The following is a 13814-nucleotide window of genomic DNA, read 5'->3' as shown; positions in this document are numbered from 1 at the left end:
GTGCCTCTGGGGTCAGGCCTGTCTCCAAGGCCAGAAGCAGTGCCAGGGAGCCAGCCCTCATCTTGGTGAAGCCAGTCTGATATCCTTTCAAAACCAACATCACTATCATCACTACCCCTGTCCTCCATAGGAACAAGAAATCAAAGCATTTAAAGAAAGGAAAAGGTGGTAGAGCTGGCACAGGACAAAGCTCTGACACAAGGCTGGTTACTTGTTCCATACCTGTCACCAACAAACACCATGCAGGGGTGGGACAAGTCTTCAGACTCCATTATCCTCAAGTCAGTCTTCATGAGAGTGAAACTATTTACTAGAATGGCAATATGAACTGCAAGTTTCACACTGAATTCTGAAGAACTGATGACCCAACCTCACCGACAACCTCTTAGCAACAGATGGAAAAACTTGCACTGGTGCAAAGTACAGCATGCTCAGAGCGACCAACTTTCAACAGAAAAAAAAAAGGCTTTCTTAATAAACTATCAATTCACTGTCTTCACAACAGACTTCTGTCATATTTGCAATTTATTACTTAAAATCTTAATCCATAGGTGAATTGTACAACCCACTGACCAAAGCAAAATCAAAGGGTAGGAACAGTCATGTCACCAAAAGAAGTCATAGAAGTTATCTCTCTGGAGGCTATTCAGTTTTGTAACTGGAGTTCCTTCACATGACAAAGGATAGAAGTTACAGCATAACCATTAATGCTGTTCAGTCAATCTCCAACAGCAGAGAAGAGAGAGCTGCTAGCAGTGGCCACTCACACTTTGGGGTAGAAGCTCTATTAGAAACAGATACCACTGGAATCTTGGTCCTGTAAGATCCAGCTGCTCTAGACATCAATGGAGGCATGAATAATCAGCACAGTGGTGGGGCACAGCTATTCATTTAATGGACATGGTGACAAAAAAAGCAGTCAAATAAAAAAGATTACTCAACTAATTCAAGCCTAAAAGACAGAACAGAAAAAAATCAGTTGCCAAAATTGCCATGGAGCACATAATTATGGACTGATAAAATTTTCTAAATGGAAAGATAATTCAAGTAGGCATAACTGTAACTTTAGAGGTGGATTTGAGAAGAACCGAGTCTTATGAAATAGAAAACAATGTGGTAACGTGAACCAGCTGAGCCCAGCAGAGCTGTCTGATGCTCCCTGCTCCCAAACAAATCCATATCTATCCAAAGCAGTGGAAGGGATGACACACAGCGGCATGCAATTGTACATCTAAGCTAATAGAGGATTCCTTATCTGCGAAGCATACCTACTTTTAAAAGGGATAGAAATGCAAAAGAAGGTTGATGTTCCCTTCCTAGCCTAAGGGGAGAGGAGAAATCTACCTGTCTGCTGCTGTTTTCCAAGTCAAATAGTAATGGAGTTATGAGAATGCTAGAGAAAAGCAAGCCAACCAGGGCTCACTAAAGCAGCACAGGAACTATGAATGACAGAAACATCTGTCTGCAGAGAAAACACAGCCAGGTAATACCCCAGCAGGTACCTCAGTCAGAATAAGGTAAACACAGTCTGTTGTGGAATGACCATGATTATGTATGCAGCCTGCTTAAGGGAAGGAAGAGAAAAAAGTAGCATTAACACAAAGCTCCATCTGGAGAGAAGTTTCTCCACTAGGAATTCCTTTGTGATTGATCACATTTAACACCAGCAAAACAACTGGCCTTCACATCTTCCAAATTTGGGGGGGGGTTTGGTCGGCAAGAAGGGCATGGGGCATTGATCTTGTCAATGCTCTTTACCCAAGTCACAGACAGTCACCAAACAAAGTTTCTGTGACAGACAGCAAGGTCATCACCAAGAAGTAACTGGAGAGAATAACACAGCTGCTCCTGTGAGATGGCCACAGTGATGGAACATGCTGTTGTAGAGTGCATCAAAAACACACTTCAGCAGAGAATCTGAAGTGTTGCTCCCATTAGAATGAAATGGAAGTTAACTCAGCACCTGGCACAGGCCCCGTTCCTCACATTTGCAGCTGATTCTGCTGGTCTGCCTGAATTCAAAGGCTGTCATGATGACAAAGAAACCAAGCCCTCCTTTTTTTATCACCAGAAACCTTTTGAAATAGAAACTGAGAAGACACTGTTTTCTATGAATACTTGGGTGTAAAAATAAGGATAAGGAAACATTTGAGAGAAGACCAAACCGATCTTAAATGACCGTAAAGAAATTTATCACGGTAACTACAAATTAGGAAATTTCCCAGTGAATTGAACATTTCAGAAAAGCAAAGAAAGGTATAGTGAATATATCATCTGAGAACAAAATTACTGGTGGCTATTCTCTCCAGTGTTGTAATTTCGCTGTTAGGATCCATAGGGAGGATTCCTATCATACTGGTACCTCTGACTTATTTTTTCTTACTTGTACAAATAAAATCATATCTACCTTAAGGGGAGTCAAACTCCTTCAATCTGAGTTAAACCAGCAGAAAGTAGCTGGCTCCTCTGGGATGTGTTTACAGGCAGTACTGCTTTGATTCACATTCTGCTGGCATCTCTGCAACTGGAAAATGTTAAGGTCAAGTCAAGGTGATTTGCTGGCTTTCCTCCTGTGGTAGGGCCATTTCAGTTAGGGCTCTTGAATAAAATATACACCTAGATCCTCATACAGTAGCTCAACTAACTAATAACCAAAGCTATTACTGCATTTAGCACCTACCCACAGCACCGCAGCAATGCCAGGTGCATCTGCATACCCACAAAATCACACATTCAGGTTCCACCTCATTTATAGTACAAGCTGGTGTGTGAAAACCATTAGTTGAATCCACTTTGTCTCCCCTCTCTAGTACTGTGTCAAGACTTCACATCTTAGTTTAAGTTCACTTGGGATAAAGAGGGATCTGATCCTGTCTGTCCAGTGTAGATCAAGTCAAGGCCACAGCTGCTCTAACCCACCCAAATGAGTATCACAGTTGTAGTTGTGCCATGATAAACAATAACTTGAGGGAGATGCAGAATGTCCCCTACCCAAGTCACTCTGCACACACAAGTCACCATTCTCTTTGAATCTGCCATGCAAACCCACACAGATCCTATACTTCAGGAAGTTTGACAGATGTATTCTTTCATCTAGAAGAAGAAATGGTCAACATTAGCCAGGTGAGAGGCACAGTCACTGCATCTCCTAACACACACTTATGAGACAAAAAAGGCAAAACAGAAATAAAGCCAGGGATTAGCACCACATCAGTCAGTTGCACCAGGCCCACTGCCAGTATCCTGGACAAGATTATTCATATCAAACACCAACTTTTGTTTCAAGGAAAACAGGGCAAAAAACTAATGCACACCTAAAACTGAAAGGGTGCCATTAGTGTTCATAATGGAGTCGCAAGTCTCACAAATTTAACACGTCACACACAAACTGCTTCACATTCATATTGAAAAAGTACACTGGCAAGAAGTCTAAACTTCAGAGCATACAAGGCTGTCCATCAGTAAGGGCCTTTGAAAGGCAAACTAAGCCCCTGACACTACTGAACAGAGAGCTGCTCACTCCATGCACTGTAAGAGATTAGCGAATGCATTAACAAGCACTGTGTTTCAAAAAATAGCATATCCTCAGTGACAAGCATTGTCTTCCCATTGAATTGTGCCATTTTAGAGACTGAAAAGGTCCAAATATCACAAGCACATGGTCAACCCAGCCATCCACAAACCCTTCGGAACAGCTCCGGTGCGGCAGAGCAGAGATCCCTCCGGCTAATCCCGACTGACGGGGACCTGAGCAGTGGGTGTTCTGTACCCCAGGGCTCTCTCCCAGCCTCCACAAGGAAATGAGCTGGCCGCACAAACACAGCATCCTCCAGTCTGGAATTACTAGATTCAGCTAAATTATGGGGATGTAATTGTAAAGGAGATAAATCCCAACTTACCGTATCTTTTTACAAGTTCTGTAAAATGGATAAATACTTTGAAGGAACACCAAATATTAGCTGTTTCCTGGAAGTTTTTTCCCCGTATTCTGTAAGGAATCTCCTTTTAAAAGCTCTAAGTACAAGTGATTCTTGCAACAAAAGACATTGCAGAACAGTGGTTATTCATCTGTTGTCTAGAACCAAAACCTGGTTCTGAAATACAGGTCAAGCAAGCTTAACAGTTTTGAATTTCAACAAACTAAACTCTTCTATAAGGATTTTCACCTCATACCTTAGTGTAAGAATGAATAAAATCCATTGATCAAGCATAAATCCAAAAGACAGCAATACAATGGGAGGGTTGATAAAATAAATGTTGTAAAAATTAAGAAAGTTAAGAAGCCTGTTTAGACATCACAAGTACATCCCTGCTCTCCTCCTGCCCCAGGCTGTTATAAGTCGCCAGAGCAGAGGCTCCGGGGCTGGTTGTGAGTTCCTGGGCATCAGCAGCATGACATAGCAGAGCTTTCACATGTAGTATTTATGTTTGTACTGGGGAAAAGGAAACACCACCCTTGAATTTCTGGACTTACAAGGTATTTTTGCTTCTAAGATAAAAATCTCTATTCTGGCTATAATTCTGTGCAAGATGCAAACCATTTCAGTCAGCTAGAGGATAGTTTTAAGTTCGGAGATCAAAGCTAAGGCAGCCTCCACAAGATCCTGTGCAAGGAGGGAAACAGCCGAACGCAATCCATGCAGCAGCACATCCTGTCTCCCCTTCCTCCAACATGTTTAAGTTTGCCCACTAAAGACTTGGAAGCGAGACAGACACATCAAATATTTGGAAGGAAAACCCTCACAGGCAGGTGGCTGTTTGCTGCACAGACAACAGTAATAAGCTCCTCCAAAGGCCTGCTTGTGTCAGGGAACCTGGGGGAAGGATGAACCAATTATCAGCTCCAAGAGAAGCATGAGCTACTCTTGAAGTGACCTGCTCAGAGTTAGCAGTCCTTCATTTTGTAAGAATATTCCATACAAGTAGAAGGCAGCTGCTGGCCTGTGGAATGAGGCCTTCCTGAGTGTTGCACAGCTGAAGGAAGGGCTGTCTGAACTTTTCACACCAGGACATTGCTCTAAAGCGTGATAAATCAGCTTCCATGCACAAAGAAAAAGGTCATGTTTATATTTCAAAACACAGAAAGTGTCTGCACAGCAGAATCCTTTGTTTTCACAATGCTCAATCACAACACCAAGTTGGAGAACAATCAGTTTAGAGTGACAGAATTCAGTAAACTCTGGGAAAACAGCCCCAACGCTCAATGGAGAGCTGAGGATTCCAGGTGTTCCTACAGCAACCCCAGCAGGGTGCTGCAGAGCCCAGGTTTATTATTTGGGTTGGTGCAGACTGACTTGGGCTTTCATGCACGGTCATTGGTGTACCGAGCTGGAACTTCCACAGCTGCTCTACCGGTGAGATGTGCACACAGCCTGACTAATCAACGCACTGCTCTGCACACAGTCACATTTGAACTGGTAACACTTGACCAAGTGAAAATATCATCCCATAGCTTGCACTCCTGCACATAAAGCATATTTTTTCAACTTTTTTTTTAAAAAAAAATCTGGAATATTGCCATAGTAAAACATTTTTGTTCTGTTGCAATACGACACCTGTGATACATTGAGATGCAGAGAAAACAAAGGAAAATACTGGAAAAGTTGCATTAACTTGAATTATCTTTGCTATCTAAAACAAAGTATTTTCCTTTAGCATTTCAAAATTGTCTGAAATATATTAATATTTATATTATAGATTAAATCAATATACTAGTAATGCAAAACAATTCAATAATACAATATCAACTAATACAATGAACTGTATCACTAAAACAGCGTTTGCTGGAATTCTAACAAGGCAAAACGTCCTACATCTAATGCACTCCACACTTCCTAAAAGCAGGAAGTTGTGATTCAGGATATATTCTTTCGTATCTACTACACTAAAAAAGATATTTAAAATCTACTCACTATGAACAGCAATAAATGCATTAAGTTTAATAAAAACTGTTATCCTCCTCCACTGTGTGAATACATTTCCAGACTGGATCAATGCAGCAGCAGCTCCCGATGGACAGTGGGTGGTTCCTTTCAGAGCACTCAAGTCGGCCAAAATAAAACTCAGTAGCTCATCAGACAAATCCAATTCCTGTATTCAGTGTTCCTTGCTAACTCACCACTTTTTTAATTACTGCATATTTTCAGGGTGGTTGTTTTTGTTTTGGGATTTGGGTCCTTTGTCGTTGTAGTTTTTTGATTTTATCTCAGTGTCAGTACGTGACTTGGTGAATTTTTTTGCTGCTTAAAAATAACCTGTGCTCCACAACTAAATTAAAAAACTCTGAGTGTTGAACGACTGACTACGTCAGCCTGAACAAAAAGCATCCCAAAACAGGCAATGCTCTCTACCAGAACTTCAGAACTTCCTTAAGAAGTGTCAAGTTCTTGAACCACAGAAGTTTTTCTGCCCATCTATTCTCTAAAGAACTCTAAACTATGATTTCTTTTAAAAGTATCTTCTGGAAAAGAATGTATTTAATGACAGTGAAATTTCCTAAATCTCAGTGTATCCTGTTGCTACATATTACATTAAGAAACAATAGCAACTCACAATTTTCTTTCTTTATGTGATAATCCAAATAACACAGCAAACAGGCACATCTCACAAGTCTACAAGCCAATCTGAGATTTCTAGGTTCAATGCCTTTTAATCTCCCATCCGAAATACAAACACGCTCCCAGGAACAAGTGATGCATTGTATCAGTCATCCCACTGCCAATATTTTCAGTTTCAGCTGAAATATGGAACTGGGTATTTTCATCACATTAGTTATGAGGACAAAGCTGCATATGAAGGCTATGGAGCAGCAACAAGTGGCAAGTTCTGTCAGTGTATCTTTGATTAAGGCTGAATCAAATTACACAGCCCCCTAGCCCAGGTGTAGTACCGGATCACAAGAACCCTGGATAAGGCATGTGTTATAAAAACATGCTCTTGGTATCTTCTCCAATTGTTTCATCAGTTTAAGTTTTGTCTTTCTGTCTGTAAGCTCTGTGGAGCATGGACTTCCCTCTACTTCATAGAGGGCCACGTCAATTTGGAGTTTAGACACAGGTATGATACAAATTAAATCTCCTTTCACAATATGCTATAATACTGCTGCATTATTTCTCAATAAGAATATATGGTAATTTTGTTTTAAAATAAAAACATGATGAAAATACTAACTCTCTGAGATCTGTCTCCCAATGTATCTTTAGATACCACACAAGACTTCAGCATGAATTAGCAGAAGACAACTGTTGAACACTATTACAGAAAAACACCTGTACACAGAATGTCTCCAATTAACAGTCAGTGCTCCACCTGTCCAGGCACCCCCGAAATCAGTTACATTACACACACCACCTGGGGCTTATTTTGCAAAAGAAATGCTTCAGCTTTAAGCCTGTCACATTGCCGTGGAAGTTAAGGACTTATCATTTGTCTGAAATAATTTCAGAGATAGGTGAATTTCTTTGGTTTTAGTTTTCACCAATCAAATTTACCTCTACGATAACAAACATGCCAATAGTTAATTCCCAGGCTACATAACAGGAAGTTCTGCCAAGGCAAGATATTGAAGAACATGGGTTTGGAATTGAAAAGGTTTCTTTTCGGAGCACCTAGGATGCATTACCTGTTGCTGCCTTCCTGGGGAAGAGGACAGAAATCCACCACAAGCTGGTAATCTGTTCACATCAGATTTCTAGCACAGATGGCATTAAGTAAGATCATATAAAGCAAACTAAGGGATAGATTAGGTGCTTTCTATTTGGACATGTGTAATGCAAATGCTTTTGAGTACACTTATAAAAACAGGTTAAAACCATAGCCCAGATGATAGCCTTTGGCTTGCCATACCATGTACAGAACATGAGGAGCTTTTGATAAGAAGATAAAGACAGGAAAAGTTTTTGGCACCCAGACAAACAGAAATCCTAAATTTTTAAAATGCTTCTTCTTTGCTCCTTAGAGCTGGACCTCATGGGACAAAAGGCAATATTTGGCATCACACCACAGCTCCTTCTTTTCCTCACTTGCTTTCAGATCTCTGCTACTCCCTTGCCCTACCTGACACTAGGAAAACTGCCCCTACCTTCCTGCCTTAGGTCCCTCCACCTACTCCCAGGACATTCTCCCTCTTGCTGCTGCTGCCTCTGGAGGTGGCCCCAGTCAGTCTAAGGGCATCTCTTGGACCAGCCCAATCCAGAGCTATCCCTACTGCCAGCCAGCAAAGGTACCCCAAGACAAGCAAATCCCAACAGAGCTTCCCCATGCAATGTTCCAAGATGTACTCACTCATCAGGGAATGGCAACCTGGTGCCCTAAACTCCTCTGCACAAACTCAGCAAACCCTGAAGGGCAGTTCATCCCACAGCCTGCACAGAGGCTGTGAACCACCTGCCTCACACATCGCATAGATCCCACAGCCACAGGGGAATTTCATTCACTGCCCACAACCATCAACCCATGGCACAAACAGTAAATACATTAAAAATCCCCCCACTGAGCTGTGATGCAGAAAGCAAGTTTCAACTTGTACACCTTCAAAGAATTTACAATAGATTCCTTTCTCCTCTTTACTAATGAATTCATCACAATACCAATCAAAATATTAGATCAGCTATAACGTTAATTTAAGGTTCACAAAAACACACTACATTTCATTGTAGTTAGAACACTACACGGGGGGGGGTAATTTTACTTATTTCTTGAATAATGGTTTAATGACTCTCAAATAAAGTAACAACTCCCAGTTTAATTTTCTCCACTAAAATAAAGACATATTTAAAATTCTTTTTAAAAGCAATTAAACAGGAAGTTGACTGGTCTTAAATTCCTAGTGCTAGGTAAGAAATCTCTAAAATGCTTTGCAAAATCAAAAAAAAAAGAGGGGGGGAAGATCTGTAAGAGATGGTCATGGAGACATTTTGGAGAAAAATATCAATTTCTTTTTCTTAATATCTTAAAATTGCAATAACAGTAGGAAAACACATGTATCACTAAAGTATGCCTTTAAAAAAAATTCTGTTAAAATGGTACCTTGTTTAAAGATACCATACACAAAGCACACATTTTCCCCAACTTTCCGAAGCTTTGTCTGCCTGTAAGAGTGGGATGCAACGAAGAGGACCAGAAAGTTGAAGACAGCCCCAGACATTCTCCACGGATCCCGTCAGCCAAAGGCTCCGCCTTTGTCTTCGCGGGGAGGAAAGGCAAGGAGAGGCAGCAGCGAACTGGCCGGGCCGGTTCCCGCGTGCTGCCCCCGCAGCCAGACACCTCTCGCTCTTCAGGAAGCGAGCGCTGACTCACGCAGCCGATCCTGAAAGGAGGACAAGCCTGTGCCGGAGTCACCTCCCTGACCCTGGAGCGCACGGCGGCTCCACGGCGGAGTCCTCCGGCCTCCCACGGCCCAGCCGAGCCGCTGAGAGACACCACCCACAGACCCTTCTCCTCCAGCCTCCCCTTCTAACGACAGACTCGGGGATCCCACTATCAGAAAAGAAAAAAATTGATCTCCTGTGAAAGTGATGGACTCCTTTTTTTCCCCCCTGAAATCCAGGCCTCTCTCGTCTGCCTTTAAATAAAGGAGCGAGGTACTAAGGGCAGCAAGGGGGAGAGGAGCAAAGGTCTGAACACTGCTGCCAGCTGCAGAGATTTAACTGACAAGACATTGGGATCTTCTTCCGTGCAAGAAAAAGCTTTGGGAAGGCCACCAGAGGCAGTTCTTGGCTGTCTTTATCCACCTCCTCCCCTCCCTCTGCAAACCTCCCCCAAGCAGAATAAATGAGTATTCTGTTCGGGTAAAAGAACATGAGAAGTTGTCCAGTGAACTAGGACATCTCGCAGGCCTTAGGGAAAGCAGCTGAGAATCAGCAAAGCTCCCAAGCATGCCCAGAGACCTCCTGGTGCCATCAGCCCCTCCAGCTCCACTCCCAAGTTCTGCTGCCAGAGCCAGCACAGCCTGCTCCTCGGGAAGGGCCATTTCCACAGGCCCTGGTTCTGGGCTTGGCTGCGGTTATGTGTTTACTCTCCATCTTCACTAGCATTTGAACTGCCTTCTTGTCAGCAACATTGCAATCAAGGCAGAGGCAGTAGCAAGTGATAGCTACTGGCCATTCCCAACAGCCCAATTTCACATCTGGCTTTCCAGTCACTCGCACATAAAGCTATACCAGGCCTTTCTCTTTTTCCCACCTAATTACTAAAGTTGGAACTGGTTTAATTTTGGACTGACAGTACATGCCATATTCATAAGGATTTGCCATCTTATTTTTGCTTGAGAAAAAAAACCCCACCAAACCTAAGCAAAAATGCTGAAAATTCCAGAATTCTGACCTGCACCAACACAGGTTCCTTGGGAGATGTCCACACGCTTGTTGTACAAGGTAGCAAAACACGTTCTTCCTGTAGCAACTCTTGCCAGTGGTGTCCCACACAATCCTGGCACATGGAGTTGCTGCTCCCAAGCGGGGCAGCCTCCCAGCCACCTCCCGCACGCCCGCAGCTCCAGGCTGAGCGCTCCGGAGCAGGAGGCACTGGCGGGCTGCCCCTAGGAGCTCAGAAAAGCTCTCTGCTCCTGGGGACTGCTCTGCTCAGCTACCTCTGAAAAAGAGCACAGCTGCTCATCCAGAGCAATTCCATGTAACCTATCCAGACTCACTGATTTGACTGAAAATGACAGAAAAGTAACTGAGAGCAATACAGACTATGGCCAACAACAGGCTCATAGCTATGCTTTTCCAGACAAGTATCACGAGTTCTGCTTGCCTTTTTAGGGGTCTTTTCTGTACCATATTACACTGAGTATGTCCTGGTACTAAAGCAAACTACTCTTAATTACACTGACAAAAATTTTGTTAAGCTCACTGAACTCCCTGAACTAGTCACTACTTTCCTGGACCAACAAATAACCAAATGTTGCAGGACTTGATTATTTTCAGCATCACAATTAAGAAAAAAAAAAAATCCCCATAACAAAATTAAGACATTACTCACACAGTCCTATCTTTCAGAACTGCTTTAGCTCTTCATCTGTACTAAATGTATTGAAATAATCTGCATAAGGTGAAGGAAAAGTACATGAAGTTCTTATTTATGTTTCCTGTTTATTTAAAATGCAGTTTTTCTCCAGGGATTCAGATTCAGTGCAGATTTCTACACTAAACACCAGACACACATTACTAATTAAGATTACTATTACTTGTACATAACATATACTATCACTGACTATGAAAAATACCTAAAAATGCACTAGATGATATTTAGCTATTACAAGAAGCTTCTGTAAAAAGTTAATGTATCCTATCACTTCCCCTGTTTACATTGTGTGACTGAATTCAACTGTTCATTATAAAAGGATCCTGCATTACTATTGAAAAAAGCAAACTCCAAAAGGTGTTATCGTGTTGACATTCTAAGAAAAATTAAAACAAATCCTCCCCTCTCATAGACGATGACTCTCACAAAACTTTCTCCAACTGCGTTTTAAAGAGAACTTCTATTATCAGTACTGCTATTAATGCTGAACATTAAAGAAAAGACAGTTTTTACTGGAAAGGAAAAAGACAGTTTTTACTGGAAAGGGCCTATCAGCTGTTCTACCTTAATTAAAAATATTAATAGCATCTTATTTCAGCAGCAATAGAGCACTTCACAAGCAATTTCAACAGAAGGAGAAAGTTACTGCAATCTATCTTTCCACAGACAGGTTACATTTATTTGCATATAACATTGTAATGTTTAACAGAAACATTACAGCATGTAAATGCCAACAAAAAGCTTTTGCCCCCAAAACACACCCCCCACTTGAAACATGATGAACAAGACCAAATTACTGTCTCTTCCTAAACTAAACAAGTACATTAAGTAGGTTCCGATGTTTTTATCACCGTGAACACATTATTTGGTGTTGACCTCAAAAATACAGTTATTAGTTAAAGGGAAAAAGTTATCATCCTTGTCATCTCCTAATCTCTAAACTCCAATTTATCAAAAAATGACAATGCTGAAAAAACTGTAAAGCCAGTTCATGCAACACTAGTGCTCCCAGTCCAGCCACACCTTTTCCTTCAAACAGTCGAATCTGGAAGCAATGACTAATGTAAAATTAACACGGAGCAGGAGGCTATTTAGGAAAAAAAAAAAGAAAAAAGTACAAAGGTCTATGGGGCAAACAGAGGCACTTCAGAAACACTCAGTTCCCTATCCGTGAACTGCCCATGCCTCCTGAGCGTCAGCCGGGAGGAGAAATGAACCAGAGGGGGCTTGAGTCATCAACTCTGACTTTTCTGTGCTGAAACAGCCTGGGTTCAGCATCAGCATTTATTTTATTACGGCGAGACTCCATTTCCCAGCTCTCCCAGCCCAAGCCACGGCAGTCGCACTCGGTAAGCGGCACCTGCAGAGCACTTTCTGTTCTCGCACACACTGCAGCGTGCCCGAGGCACGGCCGGCCGGCGGCACCGCCACGAGCAGCGCGGGCACCTGTCCCCGCGGGCCGCAGCTCCCCCCGCCGCGCCCGAGCCCTGCACGTGCTCCTCCGCTCCCAGCTCCTCGTCTTTGATCGGAGAGGGCGAGGAAACACCGCAAAAAGTTACTAGAGCCCCAAGAGCCATGCTCCCGGTGCGCGGGCCGAGGATGCTCCGCGGCTCCTCAGAACCCGGCGACGGGAGCGCGGCTCGTTCTGCGGTCACACGAAGGGTGAAAAATCCGTATTTAAATCCCGTGCAGAGAACGCCGCGACAGCAGCGGGGTCAGGGACCCCCGGGAACACAGGACGACAGCCGAAGCCTGGGGCACCCGGGAACAGCGGGACGGCAGCCGGGGCCCGCGGCCGCCCCGTGAGGGCACACCGGGCGCGCAGGGCCCGGCGCTGCCGGCTCACCCCGCCCGCTCCGCCGACCCCGCCATCCCTCGCACCACCCGCCGCGTCCCCACCCGGCCCCGCCACCCGGGGCCGTGCGGCGCTGCAGGCGCGGTGAGGCCCGGTGGCCCTGCCCGCTGCGGCTCCGCTCCGCTCGGCTCGCAGCTCCCGGCGCAGCGCCGCGCACACCCCACGCATACGGCGCGACCGCGGACACCGGCGGGCCCGGGCTCCGCACTCCCGCCCGGTGCCGCGCAGCGCCTGGGGCAGGGGCCAGGCGGCGGCACCTCCGTCCGCAGGGCCCCTCCGGGCGGCTCCACCGGGCTCCGGGCGGCCCCGCGGGCAAGGAGATCGCGCGTTGCTCCGCCCGCGGGTCCGCCCGAGACGACGGCTCTTCGGCCACGATGCCCCGCCGGGGTCCGCCGCCTCGCCTCCCGTGCCGCCCTCCTCGCCGCACCTCGCTTCTCCCGCGCGGCGGTCCCAGCCCGCGGCCTCCCCCGTAACCCGCACTCACCGCGCGGAGCAGCCCCGCGGCCCCGCCGGGCGCGCCCGCCCTACCCCGGGGTCTCCATGGTGGCGGCCCCGCCGCCCGCTCCGCCAGCCCCGCCCCGCCCGCGCGGCGCGTCACGCACCGCCCGCCCCGGCGCCCACCTCCATTGGCCAGGCGCGGCCTGGGGCGGCGTTCCATTGGCTGCTGCCCCTCGTTAAACCCTCCAATGGCGGCTCGACTTGAGGTTGCCGTGGTTACCGATGCTGTGAGGGGGAGACGGCGCGGACGGGACGGGACGGGACGGGACGGGACGGGACGGGACGGGACGTACCCGGCTCGACTCAACCCAGCCCAGCCTAATCCGTGTCTGGGGCGACTCTGCCGGGAGTGGCCCGACGGGACCCGCGCTGTGCCCGAGGCGGCTCCGCTAGGGGAGCCTGTGGGGACGGGAGGCTCCTCCGGTGCCACCCGCCG

At 45.5% G+C, this 13814-nt stretch overlaps 1 protein-coding gene across 6 annotated transcripts in view; it reads right to left on the bottom strand.

Annotated features, from left to right (window-relative positions):
- Nucleotides 1-13449, bottom strand: part of PKP4 (plakophilin 4) — a 72012-nt gene extending 58563 nt beyond the window's left edge. For all 6 annotated transcript variants that reach the window (XM_082284696.1, XM_082284698.1, XM_082284701.1 and 3 more), the window contains exon 1: nt 13365-13449. The gene's annotated coding sequence lies outside the window, so the exon portion shown is untranslated. The remainder of the gene's footprint in view (nt 1-13364) is intronic.
- Nucleotides 13450-13814: the final 365 nt, after the last annotated feature.

This window comes from Coloeus monedula (genome assembly GCF_965178545.1).
Source record: "Coloeus monedula genome assembly, chromosome: 7".
Taxonomy (NCBI): domain Eukaryota; kingdom Metazoa; phylum Chordata; class Aves; order Passeriformes; family Corvidae; genus Coloeus; species Coloeus monedula.
The sequence above is the reverse complement of the archived record's forward strand: the minus strand, read 5'-3'. Positions and strand labels throughout refer to the sequence as shown.